This window comes from Triticum aestivum, chromosome 1D (assembly GCF_018294505.1).
Source record: "Triticum aestivum cultivar Chinese Spring chromosome 1D, IWGSC CS RefSeq v2.1, whole genome shotgun sequence".
Taxonomy (NCBI): Eukaryota; Viridiplantae; Streptophyta; class Magnoliopsida; order Poales; family Poaceae; genus Triticum; species Triticum aestivum.
This window is the reverse complement of record NC_057796.1, coordinates 48,158,395-48,181,653: the sequence shown is the minus strand read 5'-3', so window position 1 is coordinate 48,181,653 and position 23,259 is coordinate 48,158,395. Positions and strand designations below refer to the sequence as shown.

Sequence of the window (23,259 nt, the reverse complement as noted above, 5' to 3'; positions counted from 1 at the left end):
ACCAAGGCACCCCAAGGTAATATTCAAGGACAACCAAGAGCCTAAGCTTGGGGATCCCCCGGATGGCATCCCCTCTTTCGTCTGCGTTCATCGGTAACTTTACTTGCAGCTATATTTTTATTCACCACATGATATGTGTTTTTCTTGGGGCGTCAATTTATTTTGTTAGGATTTGCTTGCTGTTATTTATAACAATGTTTTGCATCTTTTATTTCAATAAAAGTGGCATTCATAGCCTTTACTATGCCTATTTTACAAGTCTTCATGTTGCTGTTTGAAAACAGAAAGTTTACCGCTGTTGCAAAAATTCCCTAGAAAAGTCAGAATGTGATAAAATATTGAAACCTTTTGCATAATAAGCTCTGATAAATTTACTACAGTGGGAATTTTCTTTCATAATTTTTCGAACTAGGGAAGTATGGATCTTGCTGCATTATTTACAGACTGTCCTGTTTAGGCAGATTGCTGTTATGTTTGCATTGTTTGCATATGTTTGCTTCTTTAATGATTCTATTTGATGATAGGACTATTAAGTATGCAGAGGCATTTAGTATGCAATGTTGAATAATAATTTTAGTGATTTGCTACAGTACAGTATGATAAGGTTTTTGCATCTTTTATGATTGTGAGCACTTATTAAAATATGACATGCTAAAAGGTTGATGTTGGACAAGGAAGACAACATAATGGGTTATGTTTTCTTATATCCAAAATAAAGTATATTGTCATGGATCATTCAACATGCTGACCTTGCCTTTCCCCCTCATGCTAGCCAAATTCTTTGCACCAAGTAGAGATACTACTTGTGCTTCCAAACATCCCTTAAACCAGTATTGCCATGAGAGTCCACCATACCTACCTATGAATTGAGTAAGATCCTTCAAGTAAGTTGTCATCGGTGCATGCAATAAAAATTGCTCTCTAAATATGTATGATCTATTAGTGTGGAGAAAATAAGCTTTATACGATCTTGTGATGTGGAAGCAATTAAAGAAACGAACTGCATAATAAAGGTCCCTATCACAAGTGGCAATATAAAGTGACGTTCTTTCGCATTAAGATTTTGTGCATCCAACTATAAAAGTGCATGACAACCTCTGCTTCCCTCTGCGAAGGGCCTATCTTTTATTCTTGTCTTATACCTTATGCAAGAGTCATGGTGATCTTCACCTTTCCTTTTTACATTTTATCCTTTGGCAAGCACATTGTGTTGGAAAGATCCTGATATGTATGTGTGTATATATATATATATATATATCCAATTGGACGTAAGGCATCGTGAACTATTATTGTTGACATTACCCTTGAGGTAAAAGGTTGGGAGGCGAATCTATAAGCCCCTATCTTTCTCTGTGTCTGATTAAAACTTTGAACCCATAAATATCACGTGAGTGTTAGCAATTGTGAAAGACTAAATGATAGTTGAGTATGTGAAGTTTGCTGAATCAAAGCTCTGACATAGGCCCTTCCTAAAAATAAGTTGAATTGTAATTGTTTGATGACTAATAACACGGTTTGTTAGTTCTCAAGAAAGTTTATGATCTATACTTTAACATGTGAATAGTTTGTTATTGATCATGAATAGTCTTATGAGTTGAGCTACTGTTATGATATATAATGATGCTAGAAAAGGTGATTGAAATTATCATTGATCAAACTTGTGCACCTGCTAGCATTCACACTTCTTAAATTATTTCTTTTATCATTTACCTACTCGAGGACGAGCAGGAATTAAGCTTGGGGATGCTGATACGTCTCCAACGTCTCCAACGTATCTATAATTTATGAAGTAGTCATGCCATTATATTATCTGTTTTGGATGTTTATGGGCTTTACTAAACACTTTTATATTATTTTTGGGACTAACCTATTAACCGGAGGCCCAGCCCAAATTGTTGTTTTCTTGCCTATTTCAGTGTTTCGAAGAAAAGGAATATCAAACGGAGTCCAAACGGAATGAAACCTTCGGGAGAGTTATTTTTGGAACGGAAGCAATCCAGGAGACTTGGAGTAGACGTCAGGGAAGCTTCGAGGTGTCCACGAGGCAGGGAGGCGCGCCTGCCCCCCTGGGCAAGCCCCCCACCCTCGTGGGCCCCTCGTGGCTCCCCTGACCGACTTCTTTCGCCTATATATATCCATATACCCTAAAAACATCAGAGAACTGAATAGATCGGGAGTTCCGCCGCCGCAAGCCTCTGTAGCCACCAAAAACCAATCGGGACCCTGTTCCGGCACCCTGCCGGAGGGGGAAACCCTCAACGGTGGCCATCTTCATCATCACGGCGCTCTCCACGACGAGAAGGGAGTAGTTCACCCTCGGGGCTGAGGGTATGTACCAGTAGCTATGTGTTTGATCTCTCTCTCTCGTGTTCTTGAGGTGGTACAATCTTGATGTATCGCGAGCTTTGCTATTATAGCTGGATCTTATGATGTTTCTCCCCCTCTACTCTCTTGTAATGGATTGAGTTTTCCCTTTGAAGTTGTCTTATCGGATTGAGTCTTTAAGGATTTGAGAACACTTGATGTATGTCTTGCATGTGCTTATCTATGGTGACAATGGGATATTCACGTGATCCACTTGATGTATGTTTTGGTGATCAACTTGCGAGTTCAGTGACCTTGTGAACTTATGCATAGGGGTTGGCACACGTTTTCGTCTTGACTCTCTGATAGAAACTTTGGGGCACTCTTTGAAGTTTTATGTGTTGGTTGAATAGATGAATCTGAGATTGTGTGATTCATATCGTATAATCATACCCACGGATACTTGAGGTGACATTGGAGTATCTAGGTGACATTAGGGTTTTGGTTGATTTGTGTCTTAAGGTGTTATTCTAGTATGAACTCTATGATAGATCGAACGGAAAGAATAGCTTCGTGTTATTTTACTACGGACTCTTGAATAGATCGATCAGAAAGAATAACTTTGAGGTGGTTTCGTACCCTACCATAATCTCTTCGTTTGTTCTCCGCTATTAATGACTTTGGAGTGACTCTTTGTTGCATGTTGAGGGATAGTTATATGATCCAATTATGTTATTATTGTTGAGAGAACTTGCACTACTGAAAGTATGAACCCTAGGCCTTGTTTCCTAGCATTGCAATACCGTTTACGCTCACTTTTATCATTAGTTACCTTGCTGTTTTTATATGTTGAGATTATAAAAACCTATATCTACCATCCATATTGCACTTGTATCACCATCTCTTCGCCGAACTAGTGCACCTATGCAATTTACCATTGTATTGGGTGTGTTGGGGACACAAGAGACTCTTTGTTATTTGGTTGCAGGGTTGTTTGAGAGAGACCATCTTCATCCTACGCCTCCCACGGATTGATAAACCTTAGGTCATCCACTTGAGGGAAATTTGCTACTGTCCTACAAACCTCTGTTCTTGGAGGCCCAACAACGTCTACAAGAAGAAGTTTGTGTAGTAGACATCACTACCGTGGTGTTGTTTTTGTGCAGAAATAGAAGTTCTCCAAATGCAACAAACTTTTTGATAATTTTTTTGGAACAAAAGAGGCACTAGAAGATTCGTGGGAGGACCAGAAGGTGAAGGAGGTGTCCACTACCCACCAGGGTGCGCCAGAGGCCCTGGTCGTGTGTTGGTGGGTAGTGGGCCCCTCGAAGCCCATTTGGACGTGAGACCGACGCCAAAAATCCTATAAATACAGAAACCTCCAGAAATAACCCTAGATCAGAAGTTCCGCTGATGCAAGCCTCTGTAGCTACAAAAAACCATTCTTGACCCTTTTCCAGCATCGCGTCGGAGGGGGAAATCATCACCGGAGGCCATCTTCATCATCCCGGCGGCCACATGATGAGGAGGGAGTAGTCCACCCTCGGGGCTAAGGGTTTGTACTAGTAGCTATGTATTTGATCTCTCTCTCTCCCTCTCTCTCTCTCTGTCTGGATCTATCACAAGCTTTGTTAATATAGTTGGATCATATGGTGTTTCTCCCTCTCTATCTTGTTGCGATGAATTGAGTTTTCCCTTTGAGATTTTGTTATTATTGAATTGAATACTTTTATGGCTTTGACAGCACTTGATGTATGTCTTGCTATGAATACCCATGGTGACAATGGGGTATCATATTGATTCACTTGATATATGTTTGTATACTCAACTCCCAGATTCTCGAGGTGGCAATGGGGTAATCTATGCATCGATCCGACAGGTGGGACCCACCTGCCGTTTTAGCGGCCAAATCAGCCCGTCAGTGCTCCGCGTTACACATTAAGCTCAGAACTGGTGGGTTTTGGTGACCTGGCTCAAATCTGGTACTGACCTGTTACCGATCCATCTCCATCGTTTCTATAATTTTTGATTGTTTCATGCCAATATTCTACAACTTTCATATACTTTCGGCAACTTTTATATTATTTTTGGGACTAACATATTGATCCAGTGCCCAGTGTCAGTTCCTGTTTGTTGCATGTTTTTTGTTTCGCAGAATATCCATATCAAACGGAGTCCAAACGCAATAAAAAGTTATGGATTTTTTTGGAATATATGTGATTTTTGGGAAAAAGAATCAACACGAGACGATTCCCGAGGGGCCCACAAGCCCTAGGGGCGCGCCCCCTACCTTGGGCGCGCTTGGGAGGCTTGTGGACACTCCGTAAGGCAGTTGGTGCCCTTCTTCGGCCGTAAGAAAGATAATATCCATATAAAAATCGTGTTATAATTTCAGCCCAATCGGTGTTACGAATCTCCGAGAATTTAAGATATGGTGAAATGCCAGAAAACAGGAATGTGGAAATAGAAGGAAACAGGGAGAGAGATCAAATCTCGGAGGAGCTCCCTCCCCTCCGCCGCCATGGCGGCCATGGACCAGAGGGGAAACCCTCCTCCCATCTAGGGGGGGAGGTCAAGGAAGAAGAAGAAGGAGGGGGCTCTCTCCTCTCTCTCCCGGTGGCGCCGAAACGCCGCCGGGGCCATCATCGTGACTGCGATCTACACCAACAACTTCACCACCGTCATCACCAACGCCCCCCCTCTATGCAGCAGTGTAACACCCCTTCTCCCTGCTATAATCTCTACTTAAACATGGTGCTCAACGCTATATATTATTTCCCAATGATGTGTGGCTATCCTATGATGTTTGAGTAGATCCGTTTTGTCCTATGGGTTGATTGATGATCATGATTGGTTTGAGTTGTATGTTTTATTATTGGTGCTGTCCTATGGTGCTCTCTCTGTCGCGCAAGCGTGAGGGATCCCCGCTGTAGGGTTTGCAATATGTTCATGATTCACTTATGGTGGGTGGCGTGAGTGACAGAAGCACAGACCCGAGTAAGTAGGTTGTTTGCGTATGGGAGTAAAGAGGACTTGATACTTTAATGCTATGGTTGGGTTTTACCTTAATGATCTTTAGTAGTTGTGGATGCTTGCTAGAGTTCCAATCCTAAGTGCATATGATGCAAGTAGAGAAAGTATGTTAGCTTATGCAGGGGCGGAGCCAGGATTTGAACATTAGGGGGGGGGGGGGCGAAGAAGATTTTTTTCCACTTAACCACACAATTGCTATAAATTGGCCTAAAGTAAGAGGGGTTCAATGCATGCTAATGCTACTCTTTCCACTTTGCTCTACTTCCTCGCAAATGTGAGCACACAACAATGGCAGACAAATGCACAGTGCGGAGCAAGTCGTGCTAAAAGGTGCAGCACATTGATATAAACAACATAGAAATGTATATTTGGCATTATAAAACTTCGTTTCAATTAATAAACTTATATCCATGACTACACAATTTGATAATCTAATTGGAAGTACTTTCGCACAAACAATCTTTTCATATAGCGACAATGCAAACGTTCAAAGAAAGTGATTTCTCATTAATTATAAGAAGGAACACATGCAGTAAATTCATCGATTCTCTTGTATGAAAGTGAACCAATTAATTAGAAATTAGATGAGTAGGGTGCAGCCAGCAGTCCATCAACAAAAGTGTAAAGCACATGATACCTTTAAAATTGAGTGTTTGAAGAATAAACACCAGATCAACAGACTCGGATGCAGTCGACATTGCGGCAGGATTAGCAGTGGCAGGGGCAATGGCGCCCATGGCTAGCAGGGCACCATCGTCGCATCGCCGTGGTGTCCTTCTTTGGCGTCTGGCGGCTGGCATCGCGCAGAGTAGTGGCCTCGAATAATGGCAAGCGGCGGCGGCAGCATGGAGTCGATCTAGACAAGTTGCAAACGCACGCTAGGTTTCATCATCGTGCAAGTTACAGTTCACCGCTTAATGGGCAATCAACGTGGGCATGGGCTCTTTTTGGGCTTCGGCATTTACAGAGACAGATAAGTTTCGGCCTTAGTAGTAGTTAACCTATATACGGACAAGTAGTACTTGAATACTTGTATATACTGCTACGTATTAGTGCTAATATCTGCACTAGATCATTAGGGGGGCGATCGTTGGCAGGGGGGTCTAGCCCTTGCTCGCCCCCCTGTCTCCGCCCCTGAGCTTATGCCTCTCACTCATATAAAATTGCAATAATGATTACCGACCTAGTTATCGATTGCCTAGGGATAAATAACTTTCTTGTGACAAAAATCTCTCTACTAAAACTAACTTAGTTGTTTCTTTATCTAAACAACCCCTAGCTTTTATTTTACGTGTTCTTTATTATCTTGCAAATCTATCCCTTTACACCTACAAAGTACTTCTAGTTTCATACTTGTTCTAGATAAAGCGAACGTTAAGTGTGCGTAGAGTTGTATCGGTGGTCGATAGAACTTGAGGGAATATAAGTTCTACCTTTAGATCCTCGTTGGGTTCGACACTCTTACTTATCGAGAAAGGCTACAATTGATCCCCTATACTTGTGGGTTATCAAGACCTTTTTTCTGGCGCCGTTGCCAGGGAGCAATAGCGTGGGGTGAATATTCTCATGTGTGCTTGTTTTCTTTATCACTAAATAGTTTTTATTTTCTATTCTAAGTTGTTCTCTATCTTTAGTTATGGATATGGAACACGAAATACCAAAAAAATTAGGTGTACTTGCTACTCATGAAGATGGGGAACCTCCTAAAACCCTCGATGCTTATTATGTGGAAAATATTAAACACTACTTTGATAATCCTGAGAAAACCACACTCAACTTGATAATGGTGGAGACACGTTGGATCAACGTGAAGACTTTAGGGATTATCGCTTGACACAAAAAGGGAAACTATTTAGGGATCAAATTCATATGTTTCATTGGTATGCATGGAATTTATGCTTGAGATTTGATTATACTTGTTGCTCTAGGATGAAGGCTCCACACCTTCCCTTTTCATGTAAATTTAGTGATAATGAAACTCTGGCTTCTTATGCTAATGGTATATATGATTACTATGATGTGGAACAAATAGAATAATTTGTTGCTTTTAAGGGTGCTTATGAAATTGAATCTTTGTTTGAGAAGTGTGAAAATTATGATGATGCTGTTTAGAGACTTGAAAATCATGCTATACTTAAATATTGCTATATGAGAATCTATTATATATAACTAGTAAATGTGCCCGTGCGTTGCTACGGGTCGTTGTTTGGACCATGTACATACATGGTCAAGAAGCGATGACGCCTTCAGCTGATGTGCTTGTTTGGGAGAATTATGGTCGGATAGGGAGGAGGCTTGGAGGACCGAGTGCCTTTTCTATTATAACAAGTCATGAACAACTAAGTTCTGGAACATGTAAACATGAAATGAGGTAGTTGACCACACTTGGCATACGGTCTCTATATGAAGGCAAACCTTTATATTGCTGTAATATGTTGCAGATCCTAGGTTACTATGGTTATATATTTTACGACACAATGGGTCAAAAGCACGCAATATTCTTTATTTCCAGTATAAAACCTTAATTGCACAACACATGACCCGGCATGTAGTACTAACAATATTCACAATTACCGTCTTACATTTGTTTTGGATTGAGTTGCACAAGGCCAACCAGAAACATGAAAGATCAATCCACATAATCACCTCTTATAATCAGCCATACAAAATGTGTGTCCTGGCAAGCTCCAAAGACTTCATATTTGGTAAAGGACACAAAAAGCACCAAACCCAACTTGAGAGGAAGAAACAGGACCAAACCTAATGGTGCATGTACACTGTAAATTGATATGCATAACAGTTAACACACTTGAATGGATTTAGCTTGATTACTGCAATCCCAACTTTTTCATGGTTGCCCAACATAGCAAATGAAAATAGTGCCTCAAACCTATTAAGTACTCTCCAACTTCTCTCATCACAAAATATCTGACGCTCGTTAACAGAATTGTCACTACCTCAGGGATAGGCCCAACATCAAATGGTTTCTTTTTCACTTTCCTAATAAAAAGCAACATATATTTGCTAATTCAGTTCAACAAAAGCAGTAAGCTATGCCAATCCCCCTACAGTTTAACAGAGCAGGCTATGATATCCTACTGTTTACAAAAAGCTCACAGTGAGTGGTACAGATTAGGTACAATAAAAACATGTGTATGCACCCAGAGTCCTTGGTCTTCACTTTGAGATAATTTCAGTGAAAGGACTGTAAATCTTTTGAAAATGATGCAATGAATAAGAGATATGAAGAGGGAAACAAGCTTATTCATTGATTTTGAATGGATAACTCCTCAAAATTGAGTAATTGCCTAAATACTGAAGAAAAAAAGTATGCTTTGAAAGCTTGTGACTTGGTAACTTCCATCTCATCCTCCTACCAGTCAATAGACTGTGTAAAAGAAAATAGAAGAAACAACACAACCCCACCTGCTACATATGCGGTATACCTCTGGGCATGTACTAAGATGCAACAAAATTTCAGTACACCTGCTACATATGCGGTATACCTCTGGGCATGTACTAAGATGCAACAAAATTTCAGTATGTTTTTCTGCTCTAGTTCAAGCTGCGCGTTTCCTACTTCCTACCTCAGCCAAAGAAACAACTTCAAGTCAATTCTACCTTTATATTTATACATAGCTGCATTGCTTATGTCTAAAACCCAATATATGATTGATATTCCCAGCTGCATTGTCTATGTCTGAAACCTAATATGACTGCCTTATGTGCTAGCTTCTCAAGAGAAGTTTTATTGGAACTTCTACATAAAGTATAAACATTATTACATGTAATGTTCGGGTGGTGCAACACTGCAGATTGCATATTAAATTATAGTACATTTGAGAAACAGAGAAGCAATGCATTGGATATTATTCATCTTCTGAAACTATAGTACATACCTCAAGTGAAGCAGGGTCAGACGGTTGCAGTTAAGAGTGGAGCACAAACAGCAAGGCGAACAATTGAATGTATACACCATCTGCCAATTTGAATTACAATTGAAAGTCCAGAATCAGGTCACCCTGATTATCTGTATACACTATCTGCCAATCTCTGTTGGAAGACATCAGTTTACTGTCAAATCCAAACATCTCGTCGAGCTCAGCTTTGGTTTGCATCATCGTCACTAAACTTTGACAAATCTACTGATCTATCAAGTGCAACACCTTTCCTATGAACCTGCAAAGTCATGGAAAATATCTTACAAATTAATCTCATGACGTTGCTGCTAGAAGCGTGTGAACCGGCAAATAAGCAAGACACGTTCACACAAAACAGCCGGCGCTGGACGAAGTAGAGCTGGATTAATGGAGTTTGTCGGTAGCACCGGTCTGAATGCCACAATCTCTACTGCAATTCAAAAAGAAAGATTGGAAGCCTGAGATCTAGGGGAGCCCATGGACGAAAGACGCACATGTGGAAGAGAAGTTCAGATCCAAGCCAGAACGCCAGCCAGAGCGCGCACAAAGTGATCCTCCAATCGTTCGCCGTCGTCGATGTCGACTACGACCTCCATTGCGTGGGGCCCTTACCCCTGCCTGTCCCGTGAGCTCCTGCACGGCGTTTGGCGACCTACTGGGCGTGGAGCGCGTGGGGCCGCTTGTCGACGCCGCCGACGGCGTGTCCTGGCGCGCGTTGGAGGAGGCTAGGTTCCCGCCGCCGTGCCCTCTCTTCTTTCCGCTGTCCCCCTTCTCCTTTATCTCCTCCACAAGAGATAGCGATTGGATTTGGGACGACGACGAACGGAGAAGAAGAGCGAGTTGGGCTGAGCGTGGGAAGAAGGCCCAATAAGAAAACAACACGAATACGGAAAGAAAAACGGACGAAGAACAAATTGGAGCATTTTCTCCGATTACCGGTGGCATTAAGGGTTAAAAGCTTTTCTAAAAAAAATCAACGACGACGGCGGACGGGCCGAAGCAATAGCCCTTTTATTATTAACTAGCAAACAAGCCCGTGCGTTGCAACGGGAAAGAAAATAACGGACGCTCTTAACCCAATAACCATGACTGAAGATTTTAATAGGCCCGCGCCTTTTAGTTTCACACTTGCTCGGAATAAGATAAAAAACATGATGTTTTTCCCGTGAATTTTTTCATAGGTGTGCATGCATGGTTATCCATGTTTTTTTCTCACTCTGGTTTTAATAATAGATGTTTATTTCCAATTCGAATCACCGACAGTACGAAAGAAAAATGGACCATGCACTATAGATTAAGTTTGCACAAGAAATAATATTTTAGAAATATTTAGCAGCTAAAAATAACATCATATTTAGATTCTACATATTTTTTTAATCAAATTTAGTTATATAATGTGTTAAAATCAAAGCTACGGTTTAAAAGATATGGATAATCTTGTTTTACATAAACTGTTGATTGATTAACCGAAACGTCTAGGGTTTTTCTTTTAAAACGAAAAAAAAAAATTTGGCTGACTTAAATATGGACAACGGGTTGATTATCCGAAACGTCAGGGGGTTTTCAAAGAAAATGAAAAAACGGTTCGGTTGTAACTTAAACTTGTACTGCAGGTTGATTATCAGAAAACTGAGGGGTTTATTTGTAAAATGGCATGACGGACAACCAGAAACAGTCCGTAATTTATTAGTAGGTACAGATTAGGGAAAGAAAAGTAATTTACGGCTTTACGGACTAACCAGAAAAAGAGTATTATTCTAGAAATTACCATAAAAAATAGAAACATCTAACCATTTATTTGACAGAGAATTTTTTTACAGCCGTCTGATCTAAGTAGAATAAAATAAAAAACTTCCTCATACCCCTTCGATGTGACCTCTATAGGTAGAAAAAGGCCATGGAAAGAAAAGAAAAGGCTGCCGCCGCCGCGTTCGCGTATGAGATCCACGGCGGCCCAACCATCAGTACGTGTACGTGCAGAACTCAAAACGAGGACGAGCGATCCGATTAGGACGGGATGGCCAGTTGGAGCACCAGGACGACGGACGGCCGAAGGATCTTGGAGGCCATTGAGTGGCAGCCAATTTCGATTAAAGTAAGTATGCCTTGATTAATTAGTTCTTTGAAGAGGCCCAACCATCAGTGTACGTGCAGAACTCAAAACGAGAACGAGCGATCCGATTAGCATGGGGATGGCCAGTTGGAGCACCAGTACGACGGACGGCCGAAGGATCTTGGAGGCCATTGAGTGGCAGCCAATTTCGATTAAAGTAAGTACGCCTTGATTAATTAGCTCTGCAGAGGAATTAGGTATTTGTGCATGCTTGGTACTAGCCACAACGCCTGCATGATTGGTTGGGGAGTTGGGTAGAATATGCTATTGCTGATTATTCGGATTGAGGCCAGACCTCACATGCATGCATACATGCATGCCCCCAGTCCTAGCACAGTCGTCCCCCTCCTGATCAATCAAAGATTTTTTTTTCATGCACACAAGAGACAACCCATATATTAGCTATCTACCAGCATGTGATAGGTACACTAGCTTTATCAGTTTATGTGCAATACAAGATACAATCTCTAGGCTTCTATATATGCCTGTAGCAACTTGATTCTGAAAAAAAAAACTAGCAACTCGAAATCGATTTGCAACTCCCTTGATAGGTGTTCTAACAAAAGACAGATTTGCAGCACTCTTCATAGGTGGTTCCAAAACAAAACTCTCTTAATAGATAGGACAAGAAAATTATAACTCTATCTGTCATTATTTTTTATTGGTGTGGAGGTAGCTAATCGGTGAGAAATATCCATAGTTTAGTGACATGCATGTGAATCAAAGATATGGGAGGTTATGGTTTTGCAAAAGAAGAAAGAAGATATGGCAGGTGCGATATGAAAGTACGACACGTATGGTGCACTTCCTTCATCTTTGATGACATATCCTAATGAAATAAAATCCTTCGATGCTTACTTGATCTTTTTTTCACTAGAGTTCCCCACAACAAGTTCTTTGAGGCTACATGATGTAGTACCCGTCGAGGTTTTGCGATTTAGCATCGAAATCATTTAATACTACATGCAGGCATGCCTTGAGAAAATACACACCGTGAGCAAAATTGGTGCAGCAGCAAGAGAAAAAAAGAGTTGGCTGGCGTTTGTCAATTATTTGGAGTACATCATGTGCATGCAGTTTAATGAGTTGCAGCTGTGCAAAGAACCGTATGACTCCGTGGACACGCACCAGCAAGCTGGATATATGAATGAGCCAGCGTGCCCTGGCACATAAGTTCTTTGAGGCTGCACCTTGCCTTTGCACGTCCACGAACGACAATGGGTCTCTCAGAAGATTCACCTTGATTATCCATGTGAGTTTCAATTTCTAGATTATTTCTAAATTTTGCTTATGCTGCAAGCAGAGTAAGGGAGGCTCCAGCGATGTGTCACGGGGTAAAAGTTTTTTATCTTTTCCCTCTGCATTTTTCTAGCTTTGGAAGCAGTTTGTATTTTGGTGAAATTGCTTATGCTTTATTTAGTGTTTTCAATAGCACCAACAACTAGTAGGGAATCCATCCTCTCATGTATTTTCAATGTCCGTCTGTATGGTTCCTTCTTAATGCCTTGCAAATTAAGTCCTACCCAGATGCACGGGAAACATATTTTCACCTATTTGATTTTCTGCAGATCAACCTATATAATGAGCAAGGAAGATACTTTCTTGACTCGCCAATGATAAAACAAAGAACACAAATTTCTTATAGATGACAACTTTCTAGACTACTTTAGAGGCAGACAGCAAATAAACATGGGAGACAATACTACTACATGATTGCATATTTGGAGCTGTGAAGCCATAAACAGCAGAAGATAAAACCTAAATGGTTATCCTTGCACACTTTGAATATGACATATTGAAAGAAATAGGCACACATATATTCCCTACTACATTTTTAATTAAGGATATCCTTAGCATCCTCACATCTGACATCATTACATGTGTTACAACAACAAAAATGCATCCGATAATATTTTTCCTTTGCTTTGACATGATTAACGGGTGCACGCATCTCATCCATTTTTTATTAGTCAGCTAAGTATGTCAATGTTGTGCATAATTCTTTTGGCTACACACACACACACTCTATGTTATTTTCGATGTCTATCTCGAGAACTCAACTCAATTCAGAGGGAAACTGAAACAACTCTCCAAAAAAAAACTTTGTCAATATGTGACCATTACATACAAAATTTTGCCCAGCGAATGAGTGGGCCGATACTTAATTCTTTTAAATATGTGCAACATAAGTAATACATTACTAATATATGAGGAATATTAACAAAAAAAGGAATCAAGATTTTGTTGACTACATATTCCTCTAGATTTTAAATTTATATCACAAATCCAAAATAGGAAAAGAACCAAACAACCCATATGATAAAAAATTAAATTTGTTAACAAATATCTAATGTGATATGAAATTCAACTATATTAAAAGTATGTGATAAGCTAACTATAACAAGAACGGTAATTTGGTGGACCTTTTTTCAATAAATGAAGCACAACATTTAGATCTACATACCTATATCCATAATTTTGTGGACCCTTACTCTCTATGCAACATAGTAGTTTTAGTTTTTCAACTCCCATGCGTCTATCTATATTTTTATGCCTCAAACATTATTGCATTCAGTATACTAATAAATATATCCATGTAAGAATAGAACTTTAAAACACCCAAGAAAGACAAATTATGTTTGTAGAAGTTTTATATCTGTAAATGCCATCAGATTCGGTTTCATTTGTTCTTTAGAACAAAAAACATATGTTATAATTAATAAATTTATTAAATACTAGCCCGCGCATCAAGCGGACCACTTTGCTAGTTATGAGTATAATGCCGATATAATGAGTTTATTGAGTAAGTCTCTGCTGTCCAAGAAGAGACTAATATTTTGCAGGAATATATGGAAGAAGAAATTGATGACACTGTGAGCTCATTGGATGAAAAAGATGACGAGGAGAACGAAGAACGAAAGGAGGAAGAGCGGATTAGCTACCCCTTCCCACCTTCTAATGAGAGTAATGACACGTCCATTTTGCATCATGCTTTTATATTGATATTTATTGCATTATGGGCTCTTATTACACATTATATCACAATACTTATGCCTTTTCTCTCTTATTTTATAAGGTTTACATGAAGAGGGAGAATGCCGGCAGCTGGAATTCTGGACTGGAAAGGAGCAAATATTAGAGACCTATTCCGCACAACTCCAAAAGTCGTGAAACTTCATGGAGCATGTTTTTGGAATATATAAAAAATATTGGGCGAAGAAAGTACCAGAGGGTGGCCACCAGCCAGCCACAAGGTTGGAGGGCGCACCCTACCACTTTGGGCGCCCCCCCCGTCCTTGTGGGCCCCCTGGCAGGCCTCCGGCGCCCATCTTCTGCTATATGGTGTGTATTGACCTGGAAAAAAATCAAAAGGAAGCTTTCGGGACGAAGCGCCGCCGTCTCGAGGCGGAACCTGGGCAGAAGCATCTAGGGCTCCGGCGGAGCTGTTCTGCCGGGGATATATTCCTCTGGGAGGGGGAAATCGAAGCCATCATCATCACCAACGATCCTCTCATCGAGAGTGGGTCAATCTCGATCAACATCTTCACCAGCACCATCTCCTCTCAAACCCTAGTTCATCCCTTGTATTCGATCTTGGTCCCAAAACCTCAGTGTCGGTGCAACAAACCCTGGTTGTGTTGCCCAAACTGTGCACAGTCACGGGAACAAGAGTGTAACACCAAGCCATGCTAGAGTACAAGAGACCGAGATCATCGAAGAGCCAACATGCAGATCAAGAGGACCAAGATCAAGCCAGAGAAACAAGACACCACCAGGAGAAAAGCCTCCCTGGCCGGGCAGACGAGCTCGACAAGCACGGGGTATTGTGGTAATTATGCATTGATAAGATAGCAAACAATTACCACCAGAAGAAGATGTCCAAGATGTCCCGGCAAGGCCTGCCGGGGCTCACAGAGGCAAAACCACCTCACCTAACCATTCCGCCATGACCCACGTCATCAATCAGTGCGGTGTCAAGCTGCAAAGTGACTAAGTGGGAGCCATTTGCCACATGGCGGCCTCTTTCCACAGGAAATGCCTACAGATGACACCCGTCCTACGACGTGTCGAGCGAGCAGGCGTCTAGCTAGCGAGACAGCCCGGCAAGGCTTGCCGGGCAACCAGTGACGTGACGTTAAGCGACGCATTTAATGCACACTGTTAGCCTGCAGAGTTAGGTATGATAGCATTGTTTGCTATCTTATCAATGCATAATTACTACTTTGCCATTGTGGTAACCCCTTAATCTATAAAAGGAGGACCATGACAACCGTAGAAAGGGTTGGAAGGTTGGATAACACACACACCCATACGCACGTAGCCACTGCCGCCCCTGCCGGGCAAGTGTACTACATTCTACCACCATTCTTCCACCATCAATCCACCAAAGTAGGAGTAGGGTTTTATGCCTCACGGCGGCCAGAACCTGGGTAAAATTGCTTGTGTGATCGCTGTCGTGCTGCCCCACGCTCGTCTGCTCTTTGTACGACGTGATGTCCCCCTGCCGAACCACCAAGAGGCCTCTGCTCCCATAGGTGGCCGTGGTTTCCCACGACATATTTGGCACGCCAGGTAGGGGGATCGCTTGCGCGAACCTGAAGGCGTGTGCAGCGCATCATCTTCATCACCATCTTCACCTTCGACGGCGCCATCGACCATGGCGCCCAAGAAGAAATCCGGTGCTTCGGCTCATCCGTCCACCTCGAAGGCTCCGCCGCCCGCGACCTCTAATGCCGCGGGGGACACAGAGGTACACGAGGATGTGGACGCTGCCGGGGGTGTAGTTTGAGCAGGCGACACCGTCACTACTTCCCCCGCGGCCGACACAGGGGTAGGAGGCATCGGAGCAGAACAACATCAGCAAGGCCCCGATGGCCATGCTCCGCAAGGTACGGGTGAGGGGGTTACTCCTTCTGCGTCTCCTCCTCTCGCCGACTGGCACAACCGCAGCAACGGCACTCGGTCTGGGGCAAATCGCCGCCCTCCGGCCGCCCCCATCACGGGAGCGACCGCAGCCCGTGCGTCTCCCCCGGGACGGGTCGACCAAATCGCTGCACCCAACAGAGCTGGCCCTCGAGCGCCTTCGCCGCACCACCCAGCCATCCAGGTGGCCACTCCGCAACCGCGGAGGCGCGGTGCTGCCACCGCTGGCACTGTCAGGAGCCGAGCAACGGTGCGATCTACTTCATCATCACCCATGCCGAGTACAGCCACAGAGGCCATGGCGCGGGCTCAGCTGCTGCTGAGGTTTCCGCCAGCGGCCGAGCACATGGACGAATGGTGTGCTTCCATCCAATGTCCGCTCGATTTCGCCAAAGCTCGGGGCTCGCAGCGAGCTGGCCCGCCACGGCCTCCCCAAGCGACGATGACAGCTCATGATGCTGGCCGTACGAAAGGGGCCACCCCCACGGTGCAGTCCCCGCCACGGCAGCCTGCGCGAGCGCAGCAGAACCAAGACCCTGACGATGGCTCAATGGCCTCTTGTGACCTTCGAGCGCGTCCAGGCCGACGGCGAGCCCCGGAGGATAGACGGGGAGTAGAGCGCGTGTCATCGTCAAGCGACGCTGCGACAACCACTGCCAGACCAACGGGTGCGATGGCCCCGACATCGACGAGCCTGCGCTCGGTATTGGCCGGTGCCTACCTTTCGAGGTTGGGTGCCCTGCCTTTACTCATGAGTTGTGGCAAGTCCGTTGGCCGTCCATTCGCACGTTCAAGCTAGAGATACTAGAGAAGCACGATGGGAGGATGAACCCGACAGAGTTTCTGAGCATCTACACCATCGCTGTTCAGGCTGCCGGGGGAAGAGATGAGAAGGTGTTTGCCAACTACTTCCCCTTGGCCCTCAAGTCCAATGTGAGGTCTTGGCTGATGCACCTGCCGGAGAACTCCATCTCGTCGTGGGCTGACCTGTGCCATGAATTCATTGGCGCCTTCGCTGGCGGCCATCAAGAGCCAGGTCGACCCAGCGACTTGCAGTTTCTCCAACAGAAGGAAGGAGAGACCCTGCATAGGAACATCCCGAATATCCATTCGACAGCTGTGATAACTGCCTTCCAGTCCAATGTGCACAACCACCGGATTCGTGCCAAGATGAACGTGCGGTTGCCCAAGACTATGAAGGAGCTCTACACCTTGGTGGACAAGTGTGCTCGAATGGAGGAGGGAAGGAAGTTGCCCGGAGAGGAATATTGCACCAACATCGATTCAGAGGATGATGATGAATCAACTAGTCAGAAGAAGAGCAAGAAGCGTAGTAAGAAGAGGAAGGATAAGGCAGTGATGACTGTTGAAGGATCAGGTACACCTAGTATCGGCAAGAAGGCCAAAGCTGAGGTCCCCGACAAGGAAGCTGCCATGTGCGCTGACTGCCAAGAGGTCGCAGCTGCTGAGAAGGCCGGGAAAGGTGATGTGACGTATTGCAAGATTCATAAGACCAAAGGCCACGATCTTCAAGAGTGTTATCAGGGTGAGCAGCTTGTTAAGAGAGAGAGAGAGAGAGAGAGCAGAGTATGAGAAGCGCGAAATTGAAAAAGGTCAGAATGTCGCTGGCGGTAAGGGCCGAGGTGGTGAAGTAAATCGCCTCGGCAAACCCTTCCGGAACCAAGGAAAACCCGCCAGAGGTCGAGAGAAGGAGACCTGTGATGATGAGAGGGATGGAAGGGATGAAGAGGAAACCAATGAGCAGGAGTTTTAGAAGGCCACTAACCCCCTGTGCATTGACGGGGGTGCATCTTTGCACAACTTTCACCGCCAGCTCAAACGGTGGGCACGAGAAGTCAATGCCGTGGAACCAGCGCCAGAGGCCCGGAAGCCGCTCAAATGGTCACGCACACCCATCATCTTTGATGAAGAGGATCATCCTAACCGCACCACAGCGGTAGGGTGTTTGCCATTGTTGGTCTCTCCAACAATTCGCAACCTCAAGGTCACAGAAAATTTGGTGGACGGCGGGGCCGGGTTGAATCTGATTTCGCCGGCAGTCATCAGCAAACTTCAGATAGCAGAAGATGAGTTGAAGGCCACCGACACGTTTCAAGGAGTTAATCTCGGCAGGAGTCGTCCTAAGGGAAAGATCATGTTGCGGGTGATGTTTGGGGAAGAGCTGAACTAACGAACTGAGAAGATTGTGTTTGATGTGGTCGACCTCCCCCTGCCGTACAATGGGATTCTTGGACGCCCAACCCTAGCTAAATTCATGGCGGCATCCCACTATGCCTACAACACCTTGAAGATGCCTGGGCCTGTGGGGGTCATTACCATCCAATCAGACGAGAATAATGCTATCATTTGCGTGGACAAGATGCACCGGGACGCAGCCGCGGCAGAGGCAGCGGTAGCAGTAGTTCCCGCCAAGGAGGACAGAGGAAAGAAGAAGGGTAGCAAGGACGCTGGCAAGGCATCCGGGAAGCGTACTTCTTCGGAGTGCGCTGCGCCTGTCGAAGACTTGCCGGAGAGCTCCAACAGCAAGAGATCCAAGGTCACTGCACCCAAGTGAAAAAGTTCCCGGCAGGGTTGGCTAGCGTTGATGGTACTTTCACTATCAGCGCCACCCTCGATGACAAATAATAAAGCGTGCTCGTTGCCTTCCTACGGGTGAATATCGATGTGTTTGCCTAGCAACCATCTGATATCCCCGTTGTTCCCAGGGAGGTAATCGAGCATCAGCTTGTTGTCTACCCACACGCCCGACCTGTCGAGCAGAGAGTCCGGAAGCAGGCCTTGGAGAGGCAGCAATTTATTACGGAAGAGATCAAGAAACTTGAAGCAGCTAGTTTGGTCAGAGGAGTGTTACATCCCACATGGTTGGCAAATATAGTGGTAGTCCGGAAGGCTAACAGGAAGTGGAGACTTTGCATAGATTTCACAGATCTCAACAAAGCTTGCCCGAAGGACCCGTTTCCCTTGACGCGCATCGATCAGATTGTGGATTCCACTTCAGGCTGCGATTTTCTCTCCTTTCTGGATGCGTATTCTGGGTATCACCAAATCTTCATGTCTAAGGAAGACGAAGAGAAGACATCGTTCATCACTCCATGTGGTACGTACTATATTATCCGCGTGCCATTTGGGTTAAAGAGTGTCGGGTCCACTTTTGCAAGGGCAGTCCAGATTGGTTTCGAGCCACAACTGCACAGAAACATTGAAGCTTATATGGATGATATTGTGGTTAAGACCAAGGATAGAGCCACCCTTATTCAGGATTTGGAGGAGACATTTACTAATTTGCGCAATATCAACTTGAAGCCTAACCCGGAGAAGTGTGTGTTTGGCGTTCCCTCCGGCAAGCTGCTTGGGTTCTTTGTGTCCCATCAGGGTATCGAAGCCAATCCTAACAAGGACAGTTAAGGATGTGAGGCGTCTGACAAGATGCGTTGCCGCGCTAAGCAGATTCATCTCCAAGTCTGCCGAGCATGCCCTGCCGTTCTTCAAAATTTTGAAGTAGGCAGGGCCCATGAAGTGGACTCCGGAAGCAGATGCAGCTTTGGAAGAGTTGAAGACCTACTTGTCCTCTGTGCCTACCCTGGTTGCTCCCAAACCATAAGAGCCATTGCTGCTATACCTAGCAGCAACCAACCAAGTGGTTAGTGCAGCCTTGGTGGCGCAGCGGGAAGTGGATTAGGCAGAGAGTGAGCAAGGACCGGCAGAGCCAGAGAAGGATCAAGACAGCAATGAGCACGGCAGCGAGAGCAACCCCAAGGACATGGGAAGGAAGAAAGTGGTGCAACGCCTAGTGTATTTCGTCAGCTCCTTGTTACGGGGGGCTAGATCAAGGTACTCTGGCGTGCAAAAGTTGATCTTTGGTCTCATCATGGCCTCAAGGAAACTGCGCCACTACTTCCAAGCTCACGAGATTACGGTTGTGACTCGTTTTCCGTTGCAAAGGATACTCCGAAACTCTGAGGCTACCGGTAGAATAGTGGAGTGGGCTTTGGAGTTATCCAGTTTTGGTTTGAAGTTTGAGAGCACATCAACTATCCAAAGCAGGGCATTGGCAGAGTTTATTGCAGAATGGACGCCAACCCCTGATGAGGAGGTACCAGAGACAGTTATCCCCGGCAAGGGATCACCCCAAGAATGGATTATGTATTTCAATGGTGCCTTTTCCCTACAAGGTGCAGGGGCTAGCGTGCTTCTTGTCGCCCCCTCTGGGGAGCACTTGAAGTATGTCATCCAGATGCATTTTGCCCGGGAAGAGGCAACCAACACCAACAGAGGTAGAAGGGCTCCTTGCCGGGCTCAGGATTGCCGCAGAATTGGGAATTAAGAAGCTGATCATTCGAGGAGATTCACAACTTGTGGTGAGACAAGTCAACAAGGATTACCAAAGCCCATTGATGGAGGCATATGTTTAGGAAGTGAGAAGATTGGAGGAACACTTTGACGGATTGCAAACAAAGAACGTACCCCATGCGGAAAACAGCATAGCGGATCATCTGTCAAAGTGTGCTGCGCATAAGCTTCCTGTGGAACAAGGGACTTTTATGCTCCATCTTACTCAGCCCTCCGTATCCCAAACAACAATGGCCCGGAAAAGGAGAAAGTTAGACTCCGGTAAGCCTCTCCCGGTAGAGCCGTCCGCTCCTGGCAGAGACCCTACCGGAAACAACTCCTCACCATCTACCGGACCGCACCCTCCAGCCGGGCCCATGGTCCCCACGAACGAGGAATGTGCCCCCGCAGTAGAGGAGGTGCCGCTAGTACTCGTTGCCGAGCCCCAGGCTCCAACTTGGGCAAGGCACATAGTCCACTTCCTCCAAACCGGAGAGCTTCCTGCGACCAAGATGAAGCTGAAAGAGTAGCCCGGAGGGCCAGTATGTATCAGTTTGTCGATGACACTCTATATAGAAGGAGGCCCAATGGTGTGAAATTGAAGTGCATCTGCCAGGAAGAAGGAAAGGAACTGCTGGCTGAAATACACAAAGGCATGTGCGGCTCCCACATTGGATTGAGGTCATTAGTTGGGAAAGCATTCCGGCAAGGATTCTATTGGCCCACAGCCTTCCAAGATGCAGTCGAGCTAGTCACCAAATGTGAAGCCTGCAAGTTCCATTCCAAGAACATCCACCTGCCTGCCCAAGCTCTTCAGACAATCCCTTTATCATGGCCATTTTCGGTCTGGGGGCTCGATATCCTCGGCCCTTTCCCCCGAGCAATCGGGGGCTTTGAATTCTTGTTCATTGCTATCGAGAAGTTTACAAAGTGGCCGGAAGTGACTGCCATGAGAAAGGTGACTGCTCAGTCAACTATCAATTTCTTGAAAGAATTGGTGTGTCGCTTTGGAGTCCCGACAAGGATCATTACTCACAATGGCACCAAGTTCACGAGCCGCGCCTTCATGCAATATGTTCATGCCCTCGGATGCAAGATCTCATTTGCCTCTGTTGCACATCCCAAATGCAATGGACAAGCTGAGAGGGCGAACGTGAAGTGCTGCGAGGACTCAAGACGAGAACCTTTGATACGCTGTAGAAGCACGTCAGGCGGTGGATCGATGAGGTGCCGGTAGTTCTCTGGTCCCTCAGAATGACACCAAATCGAGCTACGAGGCAGACTCCCTTCTCCCTGGTCTACGGGGCAGAAGAAATTATCCCCACGAAAATCATTTACCGGTCGCCTCGAGTGCTTGCCTACGATGAAGTAGCGCTAGATCAGCACCGGCGTGACGACGCTATGCTAATCGAGGAGAACCGTCTCCGAGCTGCTATGCGTGCTGAACGCTATCAGCAAGCCCTGCGTCGCTATCATAGTCGTAGGGTTCATGCCCGGTGTTTTGAGGAAGGCGACCTTATCCTTATGCGCGTTAAGTCCGCCAAGGGTACAAAAAAGTTGACGCCAAAGTGGGAAGGCCCTTATCGGGTAGTACGAGTCACCAGACCCGGCGCAGTCTGTCTGGAGACCAGAGATGGCATTCAATTGCAAAACTCATGGAATATTAAGCATCTCCACAAGTTCTACCAATAAGGCGCAGCTGGCGGGCCCTGCCCGGCAGCTGCCCTTTTGTATAGGCCTTGCCTCAGCTGCATGTAACCCCTTGTACAAAGCTAGGGCGATGACCCTGAGCAAGAGAGAAATTAACGAAGCGCTAGGGGGCCCCTGACCAAGTTGCATGCATGCATGAGCATTCCAAGAGCACTGCATAAGCATTTCATGAGCATTTGCATATGCATATAGATAGGACCGCATCTTGCATCATTCCCATCTGCATGAAGTTGCAGGTTCCTGCTGTGAACTTAGCCTCTACAAGGAATTGGGAAGATGGACCAACATTGCGATCTCCGGCAAGCCAAAACAAATAAGTTCTACCTCTTGTCCATTAGTGTTCTGTAAGCTATAATTTGTGCATGAGAAAACCTTGCCACTCTTTTGAGACTTAGGTGCTCCCACCCTTGACTCGAACTTTGCTTTGGTTAGGATGGTCGTAGTGGCCTTCGGTAAGAGGAAGTTGGTGGGGGGCTGGTCCCTTTGTTTTCGCCCGGTAGACTCAGTTCTCCGGCAAACAAAAGGGTGCCGGCAAGGTAGCCTGCCGGGGAAAACTCGTTTATTTACACTAAGGAGGCATCCCACCTCTGCATGGACATATACATGCATGGGTTCCCGGCAAGGTTCATCTTTTTCATTAATATGCTGATAATACAAGTACAAGCATTACAGAACACAAACATGGACTCGAGAGATTACATTATTTGAATTAAAATTTGGCAAGTGCCTACAGATTTAAGATTGAAAAAAGATAAGTGCTCCGTAAACTCCTCTCCCTATCCCTCTTGTCCCAGGTAGTGTGGTGGGAAGAGAAGAGGGCGGGATGCGTGCCGGCAAAACGCCACTCTGATCCCGTCAGGACCTGCCAAACGCAGCCTGACAAGATCGGGAGTGGCGAGGCTGCGA

The 23,259-nt window shown here is 45.1% G+C and overlaps 1 long non-coding RNA gene across 1 annotated transcript; it reads right to left on the bottom strand.

Moving 5' to 3' along the window:
• Positions 1-9,291: 9,291 nt before the first annotated feature.
• On the bottom strand, positions 9,292-10,111 carry LOC123164888 (uncharacterized). The gene is made up of 2 exons (XR_006482707.1): positions 9,752-10,111; positions 9,292-9,516 (listed from the first exon to the last, which is right to left on the bottom strand). It is a non-coding gene; the product is annotated as an uncharacterized lncRNA (long non-coding RNA).
• Between the last annotated feature and the right edge of the window lie 13,148 nt (positions 10,112-23,259).